General features: G+C 40.1%; 1 protein-coding gene across 2 annotated transcripts in view; it reads right to left on the bottom strand.

Moving 5' to 3' along the window:
- The window catches only part of BLM (BLM RecQ like helicase), an 87210-nt gene extending 68392 nt beyond the window's left edge, over positions 1-18818 (bottom strand). Inside the window, exon 1 of one of the 2 annotated variants that reach the window (XR_010404828.1) lies at positions 18667-18818. The gene's annotated coding sequence lies outside the window, so the exon portion shown is untranslated. The remainder of the gene's footprint in view (positions 1-18666) is intronic. The other variant, XM_045899365.3, reaches the window with a different exon arrangement.
- Positions 18819-19918: the final 1100 nt, after the last annotated feature.

Raw genomic sequence — 19918 nt, 5'->3', positions numbered from 1 at the left:
AGGATTTCATAAATATGTGTTTTCTTTATTTATTGTCATACATAGTTTATCTTCTAGGAAGAGGCATATCTGTGTGAGTTACCCAAGAAGAGCAGAGCTGTCAAAATGTGGAATCTGACTGTATCCCACAAGAAAGGGAAATTTATTAATTACTGGGTATCAGGTGGTTGCCAGGTCCATTTTCCCAAAGATCTTTCATATCGCTATTTTTATTACAAAGGTTTTAATTATCTCTCTTTTTAATACCCATAGTAAAAATGTATTTAAAGTAATTCTCCATCTTTTAGACTTTTATTTAACTTCCAGTTATATTTAATAAGTAAAATTAAAACAACGGATAAGAGCTATAAAAAGAACCTACACATTATATCAAAGAAGAGTCCAAGGCAAAGGGAATAAATAAAAAAGTCATTGCAGAATGATAAAAAGCCCAAACTATACTTAATTTCTATGACCCAAACAACACAGCAAGAAAATGAATAAAGTTAAAACTATTAAAAATGCAAGGAGAAATAATGGAAAGAAACAGAATTGTAAGATTACTACAAAACACAAAGACCAGTGGAAATGAGAAATGTACTGAGATCCCAGCTTCTTTGGTCAATCCTGCCACAAATTCACTGTGTGGCTTGGAGGAATTCATTTACTCTCTCTAGCATCCTCATTTGTAAAATAAGGAGGTTGGGTGGGAGAATTTCTGTGTTTCCTTCTAAAATTAGCCTTCTATGATTCCAGAACTAAATGGTATCTGGCAGGAATAAAATGAGAAGTGGAGAATATAATCCTTTAAAAAATGTTGATAAGCAATAAAAAAAAAACTGTCAAAGAAACAACATATACAAAAAAGTAGAGAGGCGCCTGGGTGGCTCAGTCATTAAGTGTCTGCCTTCAGGGCGCCTGGGTGGCTCAGATGGTTAAGCGTCTGCCTTTGGCTCAGGTCATGATCCCAGGGTCCTGGGATCGAGTCCCGCATCGGGCTCTCTGCTCCTTGGGAGCCTGCTTCTCCCTCTGCCTCTCTCTCTCTGTCTCTCATGAATAAATAAATAAAATCTTAAAAAAAAAAAAAAGTGTCTGCCTTCAGCTCAGGTCATGATCCCAGGGTCCTGGGATTGAGCCCCGCATTGGGCTCCCTGCTCCTCCCTCTCCCACTCCCCCTGCTTGTGTTCCCTCTCTTGCTGTGTCTCTCTCTGCCAAATAAATAAATAAAATCTTAAAAAAAAAAAAAGTAGAGATTACATCATTTCAACTTGGAGGCACAAGTTAATAAAAACAAATTAATAAGGAAAATAAAAGCAAAATTTAGAAAGTTTAAATTATGGTCTAAATAAAACAACTGGAGCTGATAGAAAAATCTCAATATTATAGAATAATACTATTTTTAAACAGTGAAAATTAAAACACTATATATTGAACTCTTAGTTGGCAGTGGTTCTTAGCATTTTAGGTCAGAGATTCTGATAACAATCTGATGAAAGTAATGGACCCTCTGTCCAAAAAAATGAACACAATTTTGTCATAAGTTTCAGGTGGTTCTGAGTCCCACCAGAAACCCATAACCCTTGGTAAGAATCTGCTTTATCTTCTTTATCCATTCTACATTATATGTTAAAAAAAAAAAAAAAAAGATAACAGGAAGGGAAAAATGAAGGGGGGGAAATCGGAGGGGGAGACGAACCGTGAGAGACTATGGACTCTGAGAAACAAAGTGAGGGTTCTGGGGAGGGGCGGGGATATGTTAGCCTGGTGATGGGTATTAAAGAGGGCACGTATTGAATGGAGCACTGGGTGTTATATGCAAACAATGAATCATGGAACACTACATCAAAAACTAATGATGTACTGCATGGTGATTAACATAATAAAATAAAATTTAAAAAAAAGAATCTGCTTTATCTGAATATGACTGAAGGAGAGGAAAACAAGGAACTAATTATACATTGTATAATCTTAGAAAAAGCACAGAATAACAATTCAAAAAAAATTTTTTTAAGATTTTATTTATCTGACAGAGAGAGAGGGAGAGGGAGAGGCAGGCTCTCCACTGAGCAGGGAGCCTGATGTGGGGCTCGATCCCAGCACCCCAGGATCACAACCTGAGCCAAAGGCAGACACTTAACCAACTGACCTACCCATGGGCCCCTAAAAAAAAATTTTTTTTAATGTCATGAAAGCCAATAAAGAAAAATTAGGGGAACTGATAAGAGGTTGTTTCTAGAGCACAATAAAGGGACAAATAGTAAAACAAAATATGAAAGGACAAAGTAAAATACAAAAAAGGAAATAAAACATAAAGAGAAACATAAACACTAAGTACAAAAGTATGCTGGTTGATTTGAAATATCCAAATTAAATACTTTTCTGAAAAAAACATGTCCTCAATATCGACACAAGATACAGGAAACCAAAATGAACAGTCAGAAACAGAAAGAACTATAAAGTTTCTCTAAAAAGCACCAAATTCATTCTATAACACAAGCATGATCCTGACCCTAAAACATCATAAGAACAAAGTAAGAAACCTAGGTAAGAAGTAAGAATGCTCACCAACCTCAAATGGGCCTGCAGCTCTGCTGGAGAAAAGTACATTTCTTTGGTCAATCTACTCTCACCTTACTTCCTCAAACTTCCTACTCCTCTCTCTCAGCAGATGACTTCCTTTCTACATTACAGAGAACAAAGAAACCATCACAGGAAACTTTCTCACTTTTCTGCTGCCAAACATGCAAGCCCGCCCTTTATGTGAACCCAGCCTACTCTCTTTGACAAGATCAAGTTCTCCACCTGAAACTTTAGATTCCCCTACACATCTTCCATCTTCCCAAAAACCTTACTCTATTTATTACTAAAACCCCAAAACACGACACTTATATGACTCTGTATCTCCTTTCCTGTAGAGCCAAACTTTTTTTTTTTTTTTTAAAGATTTTATCTGTTTGAGAGAGAGAGCTCACGCAAGGGAGGAGTAGAAGGAGAGGGACAAGCAGACTCCCTGCCAAGCGCGGAGCCCGACGCTGTGCTTAATCCCACAACCCTGAGATCATGACGTGAGCTGAAATCAAGAGTTGGACGCTTAACTGACTGAGCCACCCAGGTACCCCTAGAGCCAAACTTCTTGAGAGACTTACTTTCACTCTCCATTTCCCCACTCTCACAACTCTTTTCCTCATATATATCTGGCTTCTACCCTGACCACAATGCTAAACGCTTAATAGGGCCACTAATGATCTCTATGTTACTTAATCCAATAGCCTTTTTCGACCCTTCTGTTTTCTGACCTCTAAGTATATGACATAGTTGACTATATGCTCCTTCTTGAAACAGGAGGCTTCTATCAGACCCTCTTGACACAGTTTACTCTTAACTCATCCTTCAACATGTCAACCGAATCATTACTTCCTTAAGGAAAACTCCGTATTTAGGCAGTAGCATAAGAGGTTAAGAGCATGGGTTCTGGGCCAAAGTACATGGGTTTCTGTCCTGACTCTGCCACTTACTAGCTAAGTCCCTTTGGACATTATCATTTAATCCCTTCGTACTTCAGATTCCTCATCTACACAGTGCCCACCCACCTCATGTGGTTGTTACGTGAATTTAAGTGAATTAGTGTTTGTGAAGTGTTTAGAATGGTCTCTGGTAGACAGTAAGCAATATATATGTGTGTGTGTGTTTGATAAAGAACAATTCCCCTATAATACATTCTTATAATAACAAATACTTCTCAATTGCAGTTCTTATCGTAGTTTTAACTCTACATTCATTTTTGTAATTATTTGATTGGTTATTTCTTCTACTAGATTGTAAGTACTATGCAGATTGGGCCATTATTTATTTTTTAAAAGATTTTATTTATTTATTTGTCAGAGAGAAAGAGAGAGTGCGCGCAAGCAGGGGGAGCGGCAGGCAGAGGGAGAAGCAGGCTCCCTGCCGAGCAGGGAGCCCGATATGGGACTCGATCCCAAGACCCCAGGATCACGACTTGAGCCGAAGGCAGACACCTAACCAACTGAGCCACCCAGGCATCCCCATTATTGGTTTTATAATTCATAGTGTCTCTAAGTACCTAGCACTTAACTAATATTTATTAAATGAAAGAATAAAAACAATTTTAAAGAATATAGAAAGGATGGCTCAAAAGGACTTTATTATTTTAAAGATTTATTTATTTGAGAGAGAGAGAATGTGAGAAAGAGCATAACATGTGCACAGGGGAGGAAGGGGCAGAGAGAGAGGGAGAGAGAAATTCAAGCAGACTCAGCTCTGAGCGTGGAGCCTGATGCGGGGCTCAATCTCACGACCCTGAGATCACGACCTGAGCTGAAACCAAGAGTCAGGTGCTTAACTAACTGCGCCAACCAGGCACCCCTCAAAAGAACTTTAACTGCGATCAACTATGGCTTATCTCAGAAATGTAAAGCTGGTTTAACATTAAGTAAAACCATTAATATGATATGTCATCTTAACAGTTTACTTAATAAAAATCAGTATGATCAGATGAACAGATTTTAAAAATACATTTCTAGTGGGGTAAAACACATATGCAGTAAAGTGCACTGAACTTAAATATATGTCTCAATATAGTTGTACTTATATATTCAACTACATAAACAACATTCAAATCATGGTATAGAACATTTCTAACATCTCAATATGCCTTCTTATTCCCTTTCCCAGTTAATATACCCCAGATGTAACCACTATCTGACTCTACTACCAATGATTAGTTTTGCCTCTTCTTGAACTTCTTTATTCATATATAGAGAATTATACAGTATGTACTACCAATGCATTTTTGAAAAGCCATCTGATAAAACTCAAACTATGTCTAATAGACTAAAACACAGAAGTTAAAATTAAGAAAAAAAAAAAAAGTTAAAATTAAGGCCCAATGTAATATCTTATATTTTACATTAGGGGTGAATCCAATAAAAACAGGGGCAAAAAACAAGGCTGTTCTCTTACTTTCACTCTCATATTGGACATTTTTGCCAATACAAAAATACTCAAAAAGGAAAATACTAGAAAAGAAGAGATGAGAGTATCATTACATGCAGACAATATGATTATATACCAACACAATCCAAAGGAAATCAGTCATAACAATAGATAATTAAAACTTCAGGAGAGTGGTTAAATAAAAGATAAATAGAAATCCACAGAAGTCAAGTGCATTCTCGTGTAGTGGTAATAACTAACTAGAAAATACAATTTTTAAAAAGCATTCAGTTAACAATAGCAATTAAAAGTATTAAACTACCAATTAACCTAACAAAAGACATACATCTTCATGATATAAAGAAAATGACCAAATATTACTGGGAGAAATAAAGAAAAGTTTGGAAAAATATTTCATAGACAAATGTTTCATATTCTTCAATGAAAGTTTTAAATATCATTAAGATAACAGTTTTTCATAAATTAATTCACGAGTTTAACAAAATTCCAATGAAAACACCACAAGAACACTTCACAAAACAACAAAAATGCTTCTAAAGTTCATCTGACAAAAGCACAAGACGAAATAACATTGGGAAATACAATTATGTTAAATATAACAGTAATTTAAATGGCATGGTACGCATCTTTAAAAAAGAAAAGTCTAGTCTCCAAAACATAATGTTTAATGTGTGGTGAGAGAAACATAACAAGATAGGGAAAATAATTAGTATTTAACAAGCATTATTGGGGTGTTAGCAAGCAATATATTCTAGATCAGGAGCTGGCAAACTACAACTCATGGGCCAAATCTGGCCTGCAGCCAGTTTTCGTAAGCAATGTTTTACTGAAACACAACCATGCTTATTTGTTCACATATTACCTATGGCTGCTTTAACACCAGAGTTGGGTAGTTATGACAGAGACTATCTGGTCTGCAAAGCCTAAACTATTTACTATCTGGCCCTTTAAAGGTTTGTTGATAGTTGCTTTAGATTACTGTTGGGTTAAAAAAAAAAAGGAATTATTAAATACATCAAATCTCCGACAAGAAGTTAAAAAAATTATCAGGCCAAAATCAAAATGAAAGTGGGCAACCAGAGAGTTATGGAAACACTGAAATTGCTTTTGTCCTAAGACAGGTGTCTAATCCCGAGAATCTAGATGTCAATTTTGATAGCCTTGGAGGGAAAAGATGGACAAAATGAGAATTAAGGCCTAACCAGTATGGGAAATGTTTGCCTATAAAACCAGCACCCCCAATGGCTATATGATTTGGGAAAATGTAAACCAAAATTAAACCCCATTTCTATCCCTGGTGTCTGTAAGCAAAGAGAAGTTACCATTTGCTGAGGGACTAAGTGGGACAGACCCTGAGACCACAAGCCCAAGAATATTTTCAAATCAATTTTTAGACCTGAATAATTCCTTAAAACTTCGAGTCATGAATTTAGATTAAAATGATCCTAACTCCAAAGCACCTGGCATAAGCAAATGCAAAAATGTCCCTGGAGAAATATACCTTTATCTTAGGGCTTAAATAATTTCCATAAATAATTTTTCAAGACAACATGTAGCAAACACAGACAAAAATAGCCAAGTACACAAGGAAACAAGGCACCAAGAATGAGAACTAGTTGTAATAGAGAAACAGTTGAACAGTATTAGGCATAAAAGTTTGAAGTAATTAAACTTACTGTGTTTAGAAAAATCAACGAGCTTGAAAGTATCTGCAGTAAACAGAAAACTATAAAAATGATCTTGCCAAGAGAACTTCTAAAAATGAAAAATACAATAACCAAAATTAAGAATTCAATGAATGGATTTACCAGTAAATTACACACAACTAAAGAGATAATTAGTAAATGGGAGGGAAAATCAGAAGCAAGTGTCCAGGATCCGTCTCCAGGGATTTCTCACATTCCTACATAGTCCAAGCCTTTTGGGCAAAGGACATGTTAAATCTTTGGCAGCTAGACATTGCGTGTCCCTCAAAGACAGATCTGGAGTCATACCTCCCCAGAGACATCCCACAGTAGTAAAGACAAAGCCATCTCCTTTCTCTCCCTGGAGACATTTCCTTACATTTCAGGGTAATAAACCTTAAGACACCTTCCCCATCTCACCCAGGGCAGATTTGCCTACATCCTAGGGTAACAAGTAATCTCTCTGGAGGGAAGGATGTGCAGTGTGTCAGCAACCCTTAAGTGCTCAGAGTCTCTAAATTTTGGAGTTCCTTTTCTGTGATGCACTAAGCTGTATGCATGCACAGATATCACCTTGCCCTCATCACCTCACCCTGTGGGAATTAGGGCATGGGGAACTGATGTAAGATATTGCTGGCTGTGCTTGCTGTAATAAATTGTCTGTATCTCTGATCCAGGGGTCTTGGATCTTGTCAGTACTATGTAAATGTACACATATGTGTGTATAAAAACCTGTGACAGGCTAACTTGCTAGTTTAAAAGAAGGGCAAAATCTAAGATCCTTCATGATTTCTGACTTAATAAATGCTTACACAGATAAAAACAGATGGAAAATATGAGAAGTTAGAAGACATGGAAGATAGAGTAAGAAACTGTAACAGAAATTAAACAGAAATCTAGTTCCAGAAAGAGGAGAAACTGGTGTAGAGCTAATACTTAAAAAGGTAACAGCTGGGATGTTTCCAGAATCAAAGACATGAATCTTCAGATTCAAGAAAGCAAACAAATTCTGAGCAGGATAGATAAAAAAGAAATCCACACCAAAATATATCATTGTACAACATTTGAATAGGAAATTGATCTCTTCCGCAAAAATGAAGATCAGAAGACAGTAGAATGATATTTTCCATGTGCTGACAGAAAATAACCTAGACCTCTTTTCCCAGCAAAAATATCCTTCAAAAATTGAGACTGAACCATATTCTTTAAAAGGATGAATTTTGTGAAATATGAATTACATCTCAGTAAAGCTGTTACTTTTAAAACTGCCTATAACAAAAGCAACAGATAATAAGTGTTGAGGATGCAGAGAAATTGGAACCCTCATACACTGCTGTTGAGAGTATAAAATGGTGCAGCTGTGTTGGAAAAGTCTGGCAGTACTTCAAAAGATTAAACAGAGAGTGATTTCACTCCTAGATATATACTCAAAAGAACGGAAAACATGGATTCAAACAAATACTTGTACCTGAATGTTCACAGAGGCATTATTCATAATAGCCAAAAAGTAGAAAAAACCCAAATGGCCATCCACTGACAAATGGAAAAATAAAACATGTGTATCCCTGTGATGAAATACTATTTGGTCATACAAAGGAATATAGTACTGATTCATGCTACAATAATGATGAACCTTGACATACTACGCTAAGGGAAAGAAGCCAGTCACAAAAACCCACATATGGTATGATTCTATTTATATGAAATGTGCAGAATAAGCAAAGCTGTATAAAGGAAGTAGGTTAGTGATTGCCTGAGGGTGGGGGTGGTGATCAGATTGGGGGGTGATGGCAAGGGGTGTGGAGGTTCTCTTTGGGTTGAGGAAAATATTTTGAAATCAACCGTGACAATGGTTACACAAGTCTATGAATATAATAAGAGCCACTGAGTTGTACTCTTTAAATGGGTGAATTTCACGTTTTGTGAATCACATCTCGAAGTTGTTATAAAAAAATCAAGGTGAAATAAAAACATTTTCAGACCATCAAAACCAGTAGTTTGCCACCAACGACTCTCATTAAATGAGATTCTGAAGGAGGTACTTAAGGTAGTAGAAAAGTGAGCCTACCTGGAAGTTCTCAGATGATAGCTGGACTGAAGAAGTCAAGAAAGTGGCAAATATGTGGCTAAATCTATGAAAGCCCTGACTGCACAAAGTAACAATAATGTCTTGCAGGGCTAAAATAAATAGTTAAAATACTCAACAGTAATGACACATAAGTAGGGTAAAGAAAGTTAATGTGTTCCAAGGCCTCTGTGTTGTGAGGGGTGTATGGTGTTGTTTAGCTTTAGACTTTGAGAGGACAAATATGCATGCTGCACTTTCTAGGTAACCACTGAAGAATAAAAATAGATTAACTTAAAACTCTTGATTTCAGCTCAGGTCATGATCTCAGGGTGGTGGAATGGAGACCCGCCTCCGACTCCACGCTCAGCAGGGAGTCTACTTGAGATTCTCTCCCTCTCCCTCTGCCTTTCCCCCTGCTCACACGCTCTCTCCCTCTCAAATAAATAAGTCTTTAAGAAAAGCTATAAAAAAGGAGAGAAAAGGAAAAATATAATACAAAGTACAAAATAAGTTAGTAGTAGATTTAAATCCAAGTATTTGTTAGTTACAATAAATATAAACTGACCAATTACTTTGCCTGAAAAGATTATCAATCTGAACTTAGAAAATGAAATCTAACTATTACATTTGCTGTTTGTTAGAGACATGTCTAAAACACTAGGTGTATAGGAAGGTTGAAAGATGAAAAATATATGTAAAAACTCACCAGAAGAAAGCTGAGATTGCTATATTAATATCAGACAAAATAGATCTTAAGACAAAAAACCTTACTAGAGGTAAAGAGGGTCACTGTATAATGATAAAGAATTCAATTCACTAGAAAGATATAACAATTTTAAATCTGTATGGCCCATAAAGTAACTGCAAAATACATGAAGCAAAAACTGATAGAATTATAAGAAACAGAAAAAGACTATAATTATAGAATTAAAATTAGCTCTCAGTAATTGATAGAACAAGTAACTAATCAGTAACAACCCAGAAGATCTGAATAACACAACCTTTACAACCACAAAATGTGCATTCTTTTCAAGAATAGACGCTTACAGAAGCTGACCATGTACTAGGCCATAAGGCAAGTCTCAACAATTTCAAAGGATTGAAGTCCCAAGATGTTCTCCAACCAAATGTAATTATGCCAGAAATCAATAATAAAAAGATAACTGGAAAAACTGTTTTAGTATCCATTGATGATTCATGCCTGAAGAAATAATAGTATGATTGTAAACAGTAGGACTGTGTAATGATGGTTTTCATAACCCCATCCATCATTCTTTGTAGTTGGCACCATGATTCAGTAGCTGGCATAAAACTGTAAAGAACTTTCCCTTCTCCCCTATTTGCTTTTTATCAGTAAGGATTCTTAACATATTTGGTGGGCTGTAATCCATTACTGTCATTATTTTCATGCTCAAATGCTTTCATATTTGATTAGTGGGAATGGAGCTCCTTAAAGCTGGCTCCTGTATCCTTTTACATTTTTAATTGTGCTAAAATACATGTAATATAAAATTTACCATCTTAATCATTTTTAAGCATACAGTTCAGTGGAATAAAGTATATTCACATTGTCGTGCAACCAATTGCCAGAACTTTTTCATCTTGCAAAAGTGAAACTCTGTACCTGTTAAACAGTAACTCTCCACTTCCCCTCTCCCCAGCCCCTGACAATCACCATTCTTTCTGTTTCTATGGATTTGACTACTTTAGTGGACCCATACAGTATTTGTCTTTTTGTGACTGGCTTGTTTCACTTAGTATATTGTCTTCAAGGTTTATTCATGGCTGTAGCATGTGTCAGAATTTCCTTCCTTTTTAAAGCTTAGTGATATCCCATTGTATGGATCTAACACATTTTGTTTATCCATTCTTCTGTCCATGGGCATTTGGGTTGCTTCCACTTTTTGGTTATTGTGAATAATGCTGCTGTGAACATATGTGTACAAATTATCTTTGAAACCCTGCTTTCAATTCTTTTGGGTCTATACCCAGAAGTGGAATTCCTGGATCCTACAGTAATTCTATTATTTTTAATTTTTGAGGAATAGCCATACTACGTTCAACAGCAGCTGCACCATTCTACATTCCCACCAGCAGCGCACAATTTCTCCATATCCTCACCAACACTTGTTGTTCTCTGTTTTGTTTTGTTTTTTATAGTAACCATCCTAACAAGTGTGAGATGATATCTTGTGTTTTCAATTTGCATTTCTCTAATAAATTTGTGATGTTGAGCATCTTTTCATGTGCTTTTTTGGTCATCTGTGTATCTTCTTTGACAAAATGTCCATTCAAATCCTTTGTTCACTTTTAATTGGGTTGTTATTTGTTTTAAGGACTATAGGAGTTCTTCATTCTGGACTAGGGGAAGGGGAGTAGAAAGGAGGCAAGACAAAGGGGCATGAGGAAACTTTTGGGAGAGATGAATATGTTAATGAACCTGATTGTGGTGATGATATCTCTTGTCAAAACTGATCAAACTGTGCACTACAGGGGCACCTGGATGGCTCAGTTGGTTGAGCAACTGACTCTTGACTTTGGCTCAGGTCATGATCTCTGGGTCATGGGATTGAGCCCCACGTCAGGCTCCATGGTTAGCATGGAGTCTGCTTGGGATTCTCTCCCTCTCCCTCTGCACAGCCCCCACCACACCCCTGCAAAAAATTGTACACTCTACATATATGCAGTTTATTGTAGATCAATAAAACTGCTTTAAAACACATAAAACCCAAAGACATCTAGAAGACTGAAAGTTTTGGGGAAATTTTATTTCACTTTAGTCCTTCAACAACTCAAGACAGATGACTAAACCAACAATAGTAAGAATACAAAGTTAACTAATAAAAAAAGAATTTGGAAGTTTTCCTTCATTTCCTATGCTCTGAAACAATGTACTCACCACTGGGATTATGTGGACTCAAAAAATTTTCAATAGAATTTCTCTATGAAACCATTTATATCTAGTGTTTTTTTTTATGTCCAATGGGACAGTTCTTTCATAACCTTATTCTATGAAAATTGAGTTATTTAACTTCCAATCTTTGTTGGCGTCAATATTGGTAAATTGTATTTTCCTAAATAATTTTCCATTTCATTTGAATTTTCAAAATCATTTAACACAGAAGTATGCAAATTAATATCATTAAAATTTTTTTCCACTTGTCATTTGTTATTTTGTATTTGTGATTTCTCCCAATGTTCTTAACTTAGCTATTAGCTTACCTGGTTTGTTAAATAGTTTAAGATCTAAGATTGTGATTTCTTAATCAGATGTTTCTCTGTTCTCCATCTCATTAATCTCTGCTTTAATCTTTATTGTTTTTTATTCTCTTGTGCTTTCTTTTGTTTTCTTTTGTTCTTTTTCTAACTTTCTAAGTTTGGAATTTACTTCATTTATTTTCCTTCCTAAATTGACAACGTGTGTAAGACGACGAACTTCCCCCCAACCACTACTTTATATGTATCTTACAGAATCTGATATTGTGTTTTCATTTAATTAATTTTAAGGAATCCTTTATTTCAATTTGTAGTTCCTTATATCCAATAGTTCTTTAATTGAGGGTTTAATTTTCCATATGGACCAGACTTTTGCTTTTTTAAAATTTCATTTTAAATTTCTAGTTTTGTCGGGCACCTGGGTGGCTCAGTTGGTTAAGTGACTGCCTTCGGCTCAGGTCATGGTCCCGGAGTCCTGGGATCGAGTCCCACAACGGGCTCCCAGCTCAGCAGGGAGCCTGCTTCTCCCTCTGACTCTCTCCCCTCTCATGCTGTTTCTCTCTCTCTCAAATAAATAAATAAATAAAATCTTTAAAAAAGAAATAAATAAATTTCTAGTTTTGTTGTATGATGATAACTGTTTGCAACGTTTCTACTTTATAGAAATTACTAATTTTTTCCTTGCAACGTAATATATGAACTATTTTTATGAATGTAAATACACTTAAGTACATAGATCATGGGGCGCCTGGGTGCCTCAGTGGGTTAAGCATCCAAGTCTTGGTTTCGGCTCAGGTCATGATCTCAGGGTCCTGAGATCGAGCTCTGCTTCAGACCCTACGTTCAGTTCAGCGTCCCCCTGCTGCTCCCCTTGCCCCCACTCCCTCTTCCCTCTCCTCGAATAAAGAAATAATCTTTAAAAAAAAAAGATAGATTACTGTACTAATCCTGCAACTTTTCCAAAGATTTTTAATTTTTCAAAGTAAAAGAAAAAAAATATAGGAAATCTCCATGTTTAGAAATAAATACACTTGGGGCGCCTGGGTGGCTCAGTCGTTAAGCGTCTGCCTTCGGCTCAGGTCATGATCCCAGGGTCCTGGGATCGAGCCCCGCATCGGGCTCCCTGCTCTGCAGGAAGCCTGCTTCTCCCTCTCCCACTCCCCCTGCTTGTGTTCCCTCTCTTGCTGTGTCTCTCTCCGTCAAATAAATAAATAAAATCTTTAAAAAAAAAAAAAAAAAGAAAAATACACTTATAAATAAACTGTGCGTCAAATAAGATATCACAATGGGTACTGGAATATATTTGGAACTGAACATAATGAAGGTCCGCATATAAAAATGTGATATGCAATTGAAGAGGTAGTGACCAGGAAATGTACAGCCATAACTGTTAGAAAAGAAGGCAGAAAATTAATGAGCAGAAAGCATCTATCTTAAATAGTTAGAAAATGTAAAACAAACTAAGCCTGATGAGAATAGAAAGGAGAAAGTTATAAACAACTAAAAATAATAAACAAATGATAGAGAGGATCAATAAGCTAAAGTTTGTTCTGTGAAAAGACTTACCAAAAACAAGAGAAAAGACACAAATCAGTTAACAGGACTGAAAGAAGAGACTTAACTATATATATCATAGACGTTAAAATATCGTAATAGATCCTGAACAACATTGTGCCAATAAACTTTAAAATTTAGATGAAATGGACAAACTTCTTTAAAAATTAACTTATCGGGGCACCTGGGTGGCTCAGTCGTTAAGCGTCTGCCTTCGGCTCAGGTCATGATCCCAGGGTCCTGGAATCGAGCCCCGCATCAGGCTCCCTGCTCTGCGGGAAGCCTGCTTCTCCCTCTCCCACTCCCCTTGCTTGTGTTCCCTGTCTCGCTGTGTGTCTCTCTCTGTCACATAAATAAATAAAATCTTTAAAAAAAGAATTAACTTATCAAGTCACTCAAAAAGAAACAGAAGGGGCGCCTGGGTGGCTCTGTTGGTTAAGTGTCTGTCTTTGGCTCAGGTCATGATCCTGGAGTTCCAGGATCGAGCCCCGCATCAGGCTCCTTGCTCAGCGGGGAGTCTACTTCTCCTTCTCACTCTCCCTCTGTGCTCTCTTTCTCTCACTCTCTCTCAAATAAATAAAACCTTAAAAAAAAAAGAACCAGAAAACCTGATAGCCTTATAACCACTTAAGGGAAATATCTATGGTTAAGACTTGCTCTGCCAGACACATAAAAGACTAATAAAAAACTTCTTTAAAACCATAGCAGTGATGGGGTGCCTGGGTAGCTTAGTCAGTTGTGTGTCCAACTCTTGATTTCGGCTCAGGTCATTATCTCAGGGTCGTGAGACTGAGACCCACATTGGGCTCTGCACTGAGCATGGAGTCTGCTTGAGATTCTCTCTCTCCCTCTCCCTTTGCCTGTCCCCCTGCTTGCATGTGCTCATTCACGCTCTCTCAAAAAAAAAAAAAAAAAAATAGTGGGGATGATGTAAGGACAGGCAGGAAGACCAGTGGAAGAGTAAAAGGACCCAGAAACAAACCCATACACAGATAATTTATAACAATTTATGACATTTATCACTGCAGAACACTAGAGAATGAGTCTTTTTGGTAGTTAGTGCTGGGACCCTGGATACCTATATGGAAAAGAAATGAAGTTTAAACTCTACTTCATTCACTCCATACACATAAATCACTTTCAAGTGAACTGCAGATCTAAATGTAAAGGGCAAAACAATAAAGTTTCTGGGGGTGCCTGAGTGGCTCAGTCAGTTAAATGTCTGCCTTTGGCTCAGGTCATGATCCCAGCATTCTGGGATCAAGCCCCATGTCCGGCTCCCTGCTCACCCAGGAGTCTACTTGTCCCTCTCCCTCTGCCCCTCTCCCCATGCGTGCACGCTCTCTCTTTCTCTCTCTCTCTCAAATAAATAAAATCTAAAAAAAAAAAATAAAGTTTCTGGAGAATAATATAGAATAACTTCATAACTTCCAAGAGATTTCTCAGATAAGATACAAAAAGCACTAACAAAAAAAGAAAAAGACTGTAAAATTGAATTACATTTTAATTTAAGGATCTTTTATGTGTCGGGCGCCTGGGTGGCTCAGTTGGTTAAGCGACTGCCTTCGGCTCAGGTCATGATCCTGGAGTCCCTGGATCGAGTCCCGCATCAGGCTCCCTGCTCGGCAGGGAGTCTGCTTCTCCCTCTGGCCCTCCCCCCTCTCATGTGCTCTCTCTCTCAAATAAATAAATAAAATATTAAAAAAAAAAAAAGAATCTTTTATGTGTCAAATAGCCTAAAACAGCAAGACTTTTGAGACAACTGAATATAAAGAAAAGCAAGGTAATGATTACACGTAAGTCAGGATAATGGTTGTTTTGGGGTAGAGGATGAGATGGGGCAGACATGGGGCCTCTGAGGGTGTTAGCTACGTGCTTGCTATTTCTTACCTGAGACATAGGTACAGGGGTGTTTGCTTTGTCAAGTATGTCATTAAGCTATTTCGGGGGCCCCAGAGACTACCCCCTCACGTTCAGTGATTCACTGGAACAACTTACAGGACTCAGCATATAGTAAGTACTACTCACAGCTAAGATCTTCTATAGCAACAGGGACACACAGCCAGATCAGCAAGGGGAAAAGACCTATCAGGCAGAGCTTGTAGGACCCTGCTCTCTAAGTCCCATGAGAGCACACTCTCTCTCAGGGAAGATGCACCATTTCTGCCCCAGGAAACCTATCAGAGACTCAAAATCTAGGGTTTTTACTGGGGACTGGTCACAAAGGAACCCTCTGCCCACTAAAAATTTGGACTCTCTGAATGTGCTAGCTCCATGAACCAAGTGGGGAGTCGTGTTCTGCCTTCTGCCGGGGCCTGCACACTATGGGAGTGGGAGAGGGAGAAGCAGGCTTCCCACGGAGCAGGGAGCCCGATGCGGGGCTCCATCCCAGGACCCCGGGATCATGACCTGAGCCGAAGGCAGACGCTTAACGACTGAGCCACCCAGGAGCCCCAAGATACAGGAATTTCTAAACAAAGTAAATTCAATAGTTCCTTGCAATTCTAGAGAACAAAGTCCATACGTCATAACCGCAAGACCTTTCACAAGCTGACTTCAGCGTGTATTTTTCACTCTGTGCCAGGCACCATGCTGGGAACTGGAGTAGAGACGGGCAAGACAGAATTACTTCTAGGCTGGCAGGAAATGGACATGTCAACAAATAATTACAACTCACTGAAGTAAGTCCCACAAAAAAAGTTTCTTCTTCAAAGTCTGACTTCCCACGGAAACAGACCCATAAATACAGAGAAGAAACTGATGGTTGCCAAAGAGGAGGGGTCAGGGGACGGGCAAAATGGGTGAAGGGGAGTGGGAGGTATAGGCTTCTAGTTACGGAATGCATAAGTCACGGGGAGGAAAGGTAGAGTGCAGGGAACAGAGTCAGTGGTACGGTAGTAGCTTTGGGTGGTGACAGGTGGTGGCTATACTTGCAGGGAGCACCGTAGAAAAGACTAGAGTTGTCAAATCACTATGTTGTACATGGGAAAGGAAGGTAACATTGTGTATCAACTATACTTCCATTTAGAAAACAAAATGGGCCAGTGTGGAGGTGGGGGCCAGTCTATAGCTCCCGAGGTGAAGGAAAAACTCAGGAAAATCATAGAGAAGCTTTCAAAAGAACATTGAATTGGATCTTAAAGGACCGGTCAAAGCTTCCAGACAGGGTGGGGGTGTGAAGGGTAGTCCATGCCTATTTGTGCCAAGTCTGAGGTAGAATAGCAGGTGCTTGGACAAGGAGACTGCTTAAAGACATGCTCCTGGCAATGGCGAACCACTAGGGTTTTTAGCATTTAGTTCCTGAGTACTTTGCAATTAAATTACTTTGGGCCTCTCTGTTCTATCCTTTCTTCCCTTAAAAGGAAGTATATAAAAGTATATACAGAAAATAGGTATTGTATGTTAGAATAAGTGTATATTTAGTTAAAATTAATATTAATATATTTAATTTTAATATAGCATATATTTAATTTTAAATATTTCAAACATACAAAAAAATGATACCCATGTACTCACCAACCAAATTTAAGAAGTCAAATTCTGTCCTACTCTCTTTCAAAGGTATAAAATGTTTCAGATATATTTAAAATCCCACTCACTCCTCTTTTTTTTTTTTAGATTTTATTTATTTATTCATGAGAGATAGAGAGACAGCGAGAGAGTACGAGTGGGGTGAGGGGCAGAGGGAGAAGCAGACTCCCCGCGGAGCAGGAAGCCCGATGCGGGACTCGATCCCAGGACCCTGGGATCATGACCTGAGCTGAAAGCAGACGCTTAACCGACTGAGCCACCCAGGCGTCCCCCCACTCACTCCTCTTATCTCCTTCTCTTCCCCTCCCTCATAGATAATACTGACTATCCCAAAGTGGATGCATATGATTTCTCTGCGTATTGGTCTTTCACTACACATCTAACACTATGGGCTTTGTCCAGTTTTTAAACTCTGGGTTTCCTTATCCAGTAAAATGAAGGCAGTAACTACCTCTTCCAGTTAGTGGAGTAGAAATAGAACGTATATGGTGCCTATCATGGTGACTGGCACTGAAAAGAACTCAAGACCCAGAAATTTCGTTCCCTCCTAGTAGACTGTAAGCTAGTCTTGCAGCCTTGCTGACAAAATGTTGGTTCAATTTAGTTCTATTTACATTCCCCATAGGCAATACTTCTGCCTTCCTTCCTTCCTTCCCAATTTCTGACCTCTACACCAGTCTCTGCCATTACTGCCCTTTAACCTTGACAGGGACACAAAAATGCTACTTATCTACGCTGGTGGCACCAGGAGCTGTAGGGTGGCTGCTCCATCTGAGGCCATTAAATGTCCAAAGTGCTGAGTAACCTGAGGGCAGGCGAAGTGTATGGGAGAAAGTCTGGTGTGGAAGATGCCTGGAGTCAGGCAGCTCTTTCAACACAGGAACAATCTCCTGGTGCTGCAGATTCTCCTTGTCAAAAATCAGGACACCTTTACCAACTTCTCTGGGTAACGGTGATAACAGAACCTTACTATGTGCCAAGCACTCTTTGAAGCATTACTGCATATATTAAGCCGTTCAATCCTAACAAGCCCTCCAGGATGTGGCAGATTTCCCCCGGAGGACAGAAGGAAACCGAGGCACTGAGTTTAAATGACGAGCGGACCCAGTCACTGAGCTGGTACGTGGGAGGGCCGGGATTCGAACCCAGCAATGGGATGCAGCCTGTCCCTAAGCACTCCCCTTCGCGCAGGTATCGTGGAGCTACACGTGTAAGATAAAGGGTCCCAAGCACGTGGCACGCTGTACACCCAAAACACAGCAGCCCGGCACGTGACCGTGGAAGGGCACGGGAAGAGTAGAGTTTGGGTCTTCGGGGGTAGGCGGGGAGCGCCAGAGGACTGGGCTGGGATCACGGCAGGCACCGGAGCACGGGAACAAGAACAGAAGGGCGCTGGGCCGGCTCTTCCACCGACGCCCGGGGCGACCCTGGCCCCACCCCCGGGCCTCTGCGGGTCTGCGAACACGCGTGCTTTTCTGCTCCCCTCCCAGGCTACTGGCCGCGACAGAGGAGGGCTCCGCGGGCCTAGCCGGACCGGGGCGGGCAAGGAGGAGACGGCGAGCCTTCCACTCCGGCCCCGGGGCCGGGTCGTGGGAGCGGGGCTGGGCCGGGCCAGGGCTGGGGCCCGTCCGCCCGTAAGTCCGAGCGCGCCGCACTCACCTGTCCCGCAGGCTCGCAGCGGGGGGAACCCGGGTCCAAACTCCCCGCGCCGCCTCCTCAGCCCCCGCGCCGAGCGCGAGCTCCCTTCGCGCCGGAAGCCGGCCGATCCCGATTGGCTGCTTCCTGAGGAAACCGACCAGTGCCGTCGCCCCGTGGCACCTGTCCCCGCCCCCGGAGGGGCTGCTGGGGCGGGGTGTTCCCAACGCCCAATCAGAGTCCGGAAGCCGAAGTCACGCGACCACGGCTAAACCCCGGGCTTCCGGCACCCTCGGGATCTTTGTTTCCCGTGAGTTGTTTAGTGTCTGCGGAGGCTTTGAATAAGACAGGATCCTGAGACCGAGAGCTGTGGCGGGAGTGAAAAACCCCGGAGTTGAGAGGAGCCTGAGACGTGGCAGTTTCCACGGGCCAAGCTGAGGCTCTTACCCACGGTCTCTGTGAGGCTTCGGCGGATTCTCGCCTCCACTTCTTGTAACGCTGGCCTCTGCCCGACCCGAGCTCCTGTAAATTGTCATTGACGGGAAAAGGGGTCGCAAGCTCAGATGCTTCGGGGGACATGGGCAGTACCCGAGTGAGAAGCCACGCTGCTGGGCTGATTGTTGCCACGCCGGACTGTGGGCCCTGTGATGCCAGATTTGTTTTCCTTCCCTCCCTTCCCCCCTCCTTCTCTCTTTTCCTCCCTCCCTTTCTTCCTTCTTTCCTTTCTCTTCTCTAAGAAAAATGGAAAATGCGTTTATGTGTGAAATCTGCCGATTTTAAAATGCTACAAAAATAACACGCTGCAGTCAAACAGAACACGCTGGGAAAAAGCAAAAGCAGGTTTTTCATAGAAAAATGGCCAAATAGCAGGATAGAGACAAAGGAGGAGGTATGAAAAATCTACCAAAAGAGAAAGCGCCTAAGACTCAAAGGGTACTACTACCCAGAATAAGTAGGATCGTCTCAGAACTCAATGAGGGGTGACACTCAGCTGAAATCGCCTGGGCCACACACTGCCTCAATTTTCCTTTAGCTTTTTACTAAATTGCCCTTCACATTTCTGCCATCTCTAGTGCCAGGCATTGTGCTAAGCTCTTGAGAGCTTTCTCATGGAGCGCACAGGACATTAGACTTGCACACTGGTGACAAAAGTGATAGGAATGCTGATGGATGTTTTGGGAGCACCCAGGAGAGACACATACACAGATTGGCAGCATTAGGTAAGACTCTGGGAGATGAATAAGAGGTATGATTTGGAGGCAAAGGCCAGGAAACA

Source organism: Mirounga angustirostris, unplaced genomic scaffold, assembly GCF_029215605.1.
Source record: "Mirounga angustirostris isolate CCGP_5_RB_7025 unplaced genomic scaffold, mMirAng1.0.hap1 SCAF_9, whole genome shotgun sequence".
NCBI lineage: Eukaryota > Metazoa > Chordata > Mammalia > Carnivora > Phocidae > Mirounga > Mirounga angustirostris.
This window is presented reverse-complemented; position numbering and strand designations above follow the sequence as displayed.